Source organism: Musa acuminata, chromosome BXJ3-2, assembly GCF_036884655.1.
Source record: "Musa acuminata AAA Group cultivar baxijiao chromosome BXJ3-2, Cavendish_Baxijiao_AAA, whole genome shotgun sequence".
Taxonomy (NCBI): domain Eukaryota; kingdom Viridiplantae; phylum Streptophyta; class Magnoliopsida; order Zingiberales; family Musaceae; genus Musa; species Musa acuminata.
This window is the reverse complement of record NC_088350.1, coordinates 8617516-8623515: the sequence shown is the minus strand read 5'-3', so window position 1 is coordinate 8623515 and position 6000 is coordinate 8617516.

Genomic DNA, 6000 nt, shown 5'->3' with positions numbered 1-6000 from the left:
TACTTTATAATGAGATTGTTTATCATTAGATTGAAATCTAGCATAAAGCCCAATATTAAATATTATATCAGGTCTAGTTGTTGTGAGGTATAGTAAACTACCTATCCTACCCCTATAAGTCTTTTGATTAAACTATTTTACTTCAATATCCATATCTAATTTGGTAGAAGTGCTCATTGGTATGTTAATAGCCTTAGCACTATCCAAATGAAATCATTTTAATAGATCCAAAGTAAACTTAGTTTGACTAACAAAAGTTCCATCACTTAGTTTTTTAATTTATAATCCTAAGAAAAATGTCAATTCAGCCATTAAACTCATTTCGAATTATTAGCTCATACTTTTAGTAAAAGATTCACAAAAAGATTCATTTGCAAAACCAAAAAAAGTATCATCAATATAAATTTAAACAATAAAAAAATTATTTTTAAAATATTTAATAAATAATATGGTATTGATCGTGCCTTTCAAAAAATTATTCTTAATAAAAAATGAACTAAGTCTCTCATACCAAGCCCTTGGGGCTTGCTTTAATCTATAGAGAGCCTTAGATAACTTAAAAATATGGTTTGAAAAAAGAATATTCTCAAATCCAAGTAGTTGCTCAATATAAACTTCTTCGGAAATGAAGCCATTAAGAAAAGCACTTTTGACATCCATTTGAAATAACTTAAAATTATTATAATATGAATAGACAAAGAGTATCCTTATGGCTTCAAGTCTTGCCATAAGAACGAAGGTTTCTTCATAGTCAATGTAGAATTTCAGATTTTGATGATGAAATCAATTGATGAGTTTATGATCTAATCTGTGTTTTGAGTAATGTAGGGCTAGTTTCGATCAAGGAGAGGCAAATTGATTAAAGTAGGAGGAATAGGACATTGGGCCGGAGGGAACATGTTAGAAGATTGGACGTCAGGCTAGAGGATCGATCAACGTGCTGACAGAAGGCTCATGCCATGAATTCGGGCATCGGGCCGAAAGATCAGACATTGTGCTAAGGAGATCGGACGTTACGGGAGTCAACATGCCAATTGGGAAATACGCTGAAGGAGAGGATGATGCGTCAAAGGATCAGACGAGCACCAGATGAACCAATGATATGTTGGACAAAGGATTCATGCTTTATAATCATTTGCCTAAGATCAAAGTAGTTTAGGGGGCTAATTGAGTTAGCATTTGGTGTAATCATGCTAACTCTGTTAGGATCGGAGTGGCACTAAGAGGGGGGGGTGAATTAGTGCAGCGGATTAAAACGTTGATTTCGACAAATTTTTCGTACGATAAGAACGGAACTTGAAAAGCTTAACTTGAAAGCGTATTCTTAAAGTTGCGCAGCAAAGGTAATGATGAAACAAAGCAAGTAAGAAGATTTGCAGTAATGTAAATGACAATAAGAAATGCAAACCAGAGATTACGCCGTTTTTAAAGTGGTTCGGTCAAGTGACCTACATCCACTTGCGAGGCCCCTCTTCGATGAGGCTTCCACCTTCCACTAGCAAATCTCTTGAAAGTGAAGGGTGAATACCCCTCTTACAACTTTTACAAGCGGTTCACTCTCTTACAGATTTTCAACAAGAAAGAAGGAGGTGAACACTAGCAAATTGAAAACAAGACAAGCTAACACTTTTCTAAGGCTTTTCTCTCAAACACTTGCTGCTTAAAAAGTTGTTCTCTTAGCTGAGATTTGAGGGGTATTTATAGGCCTCAAGAGGATTCAAATTTGGGCTTCAAAATTTGAATTCTCTTTGGGTTCCCGCTGCTGGAGGTGCCACCGCCCAGCCAAGCGGTGCCACCGCCCAGCGCTCGGGTGCTGGGCGGTGCCATCGCCCAGCTAGGCGGTGCCACCGCCTACAGTGTTTTCAGCCCGACTACAGTGTTTTCAGCCACTAGTTGGGCTTCAATCTTGGCTCTCTAGTTCGCTGGTTTAGCTTAATTTTTAGCCTAAACCAACTCTGACTTTGGGCCCAGTTGGCCCCTAACCAGGATATAGGATTATCTCTTAATCCTAATCCTAATTACAAGTGGACTATATAACCAAAACACATCCTAAGCAAATTTTCAACCGCGAATGTCGAGTCTTGTTCTGGCGAGCTTTCCGACGAACTTTCTACTGACGGGCTTCTAGCAAGCTCCCGAACTTGTGATGACTTTAATGAGTAGCCGAGCCTTCTCGGTGATCTCCGTGAACCTCCGACGATCTCTTCGGCGAACTTCTGAAAATTCCGACAGGTTCCCGATTTCTTCTCGGTTGGTTCTGGCAGCATCTCCGACGATTCTTCGGACTCTTAAACATCCATCGAACTTGACTCCGGTATTCTCACTTTGTGTTTTCTGGTTATCGTAGTTAATCCTGCACACACAAGCAAACACTCTACTCCGATCTAGACAATTATTATAACGCAAATTGACATTCTGTTGCCCGGCACGTCATTGGTTGGCGCTTCATCCGATTCTTCGGTGCATCGTCCTCTCTTGCGGCTTGTTGCCCAATCGGCGGTTGACCTTCGCAACCCCGATATCCTTGGCGCAATTTCGCTCTCCTTGGCCCGATGCCCGACGCCCGAAGCCTTCTGCCATCCAATATCCTGACGTGATCTCCTCCGACGCAACGTCAATTCCTCCTGCGTTAATTGTCTAATCCTGATCGAGTAGACCTGTATCACTCAAAATGTAGTCAAACATTTAAACACAATCAATTAGTTTCATCATCAAAATCTGAGATTCAACAATCTCCCCCTTTTTGATGATGACAACTAATTGATGACTAACGGAGTTAACCTGAACTCCCCGGAGTTTAACTAAACTCCCCCTATCAATATGCCATTGATAGAACACTTGGATTATCCCAAATCCAAGTAACATTCATCACATGTTATGAAAAACATTTAAACTATCATGCAAATATAAAATATTTAATTCAATGCATGAAGTCATCAATATACTTCTCCCCCTATGTCATCAACAAAAAGGAGAAGTAGCTCTAGCTATTTTAAAAGATATGCAAGTTTTTGCAACATAAAGTGAGATTTTCATCACAACATATAAGCACAAAAGTATAGCAAGATTCTTAAGTTCAATCATGGCAATTCAACACTTGCTTCTTGTGCATGATTGCACTTTGCTTTTCTTTGCAATGTGCATGATAGTATTTCTTTGTAATATTCAAAATAGCAAATTGTACATCATGCTAGCTAGCATATTAAAGATGTTCAAGACAGTAAGTTTTTCTTCTCTTTTGATAAGTGTTATTTTTGCTTCATTTACAAAGTGCAAGCTAGCAAAGTATTTGAAAAAGTGAGCAAGTTTTGTAACATACAAGCTAGTAAAAATTTCAAAAGCAAATACAAGATAGCTTTCTTGTTGAAGTGTGTAAGCTATCGATTCTTACTTCCTATTGCAATGTGCAGGTTGCAAGTCTTACTTCTTGAGATGGGCAAGATAATGATGTTCAAGAAGACAACTTTTGCTTCTTGAAATAAGCAAGTTAGCAATCTTTGCTACTTAAGATAGGCAAGCAAGCAATCAAGTTTTTGCATCTTCTTGACTTGTGCAAGCAAGCTATCTCCCCCTTTGTCATTGTCAAAAAGAAGGGAAGACCCATTACATCAATTATGACAAAGGTAAGTATCAATCTTAATTGTGCATCATCATATTTTCAAATTAGAATATGCACATTTTCAAAAACCTTATATTCATTCATGCATGATATTGAATAAATCGATCAACATTATAAGGATATCATACATGATACTAAAATTTTTAACTATTTGTCAACATTTTGATCATGATACCAAATATTCATCATTTAGAGTATTCATGATACAAAACATTAAATCAATATTTATAATACATAATTTTAGCGACAACTCATAGTATTTTAAATCATGATTTACATCATATGTAATACATCACATCATAATTAGAAAGCACAAGTATTGCATATATCATTGCAAATCATCAATGTTTCATATCATGATGGTATCAATTTGTCAAATTATATCCTACCAAAAAACTTATCCCCATTTGTATTTCATGCATAATTTCACTTCATCACATTAGGAGTATCAAGAGGAATTAATTGGGTGATGAGATTAATATTTCACGAATACATGGAATTGTATAACAAATCATATCATAAGTGTTTCATACATTCATATCATCACATGAAGGAATATAAACAAAAATTAGTGATGAGATCTTACTTCATGAATACAATAAAATTCATATAGCATATCATGGTTTATTAGAATTAGTCTTCCTTTTGGTGAATAGCAAAAAGAGTGGTAGGAGAGCAAGGTCTCAATTCATGCATATCAAATATTCAATCATCAAAATCATGAACCATCTAGAAAATTCTCCTCTTTAAATATTCAAAGAGAGAATCATGATGAACATTCTTGGTTTACATAAATTTTCAATACATAATTGTCAAGATTATGAATACTAAAAGATTATGAAACATTTCGACAAATCTTCTTTTAAATAGAAAAGAAAATGTTGATTCATAAAGGATTTCATGTTATGAATTTCAAGAGATCAAGATCATGATTTCAATAAAAAATTATTCAAATTTAAATCATCAAAATCATTATCAAAATCCATGAGATTCACAAAAATGATACAAATGGATTCATCAAAATCAATAAGATTGAGCAAAATAATTTTCAAGAATGTTATCCTCTTTTCGATTATTTCAAAATATATGATTTTGTTTCATTTATACCAAATAAAAACATTTATCATGTTTAAAACTGAAAGAGTAAGATTTATTACAACAAAAATCAATAAGGTACTTTCATTATGGTAAAAATCAATGATCCATAAATCGTAAAAGATTCATCATCCATAATTTCGAAATTTATTAAGCATGATCATTAAGCATAACACTAAAACATGGTTTCAAAATGTTTAATATTTTCATGCATATCAAATATTTTCAAATTCGAACATGCAAAATTTCAAAACTATATCTTCCATTTTTCATACATAACTCAATCATCATTATGAGCATATTATACATGATATTCAAGTCATAAATTATCAAGATGTCAAGTAGAGTAGGTTAATTTGAATGTATCATTTTTAGTGAATACCAAGAAGAATCACATCATGAAAGAATTTTGATTCATGGAAAAATTTCATGTATCGAATATCGAGAAATCAAGATGAAAATATATATGTAAAAATATTACAAGTTGTATTCAAGTGAAAAATCATTATTTGTTTTCAACTCATTCAATTTTGTCAAATCAATATCATGATTTTGATATAACTCATTTCTAATTCAAATCATCAAACCAAAATCATTTTCAAGGGATTCATATAAATCAACAAGATAGAGAAAAATAATTTTCAAGAACAATGCTTTTCTCTTTTTAGTTATTTAAATTCATGTCATTTATGCTAGATAAAAATGTGCATCAACATTTAGGATCGAAAAATGAATTTTATCATAAAAACCATCAAGACCAATAAATCATAAAAATCATCATGTATAACTTTACAATCTCATGCATAAAATCATCAAATCATACCATCAAAACTTTCAATGGTTTCATTACAACATCAAGTAAGGTCTTATTGAACATAATTTTGAATGATTCTTATAGATATTTAAAATTTCTTTAGTTTTACTTTATATGATTGACTTTATATTAGCATGCTTCAAATTTTTGTTCTTATGTCAAAACTATACATCATGTTTGAAAACCAAAGATAAGGTTCATAAAAAAATCATCAAGCCTTCCATTCAAAAGTCATGCATCGTCATTGAAAATCAATATGGAAATCGTCAAAATACAAATTCTTGCTTCTCAAGCACATATATAAGATTAATCTTACTAGGTGTATAAGCATTAGATTTATATTTAACATTTTACTGCATTAACATAACACATGCAATTTTCAAGAAAATTAATCCTAAACTAAATTAAAAATAACTCAAGAAAGTATTATGTAATATCGAAATAAATTAGTGGGATTTTGATTACCTCATTG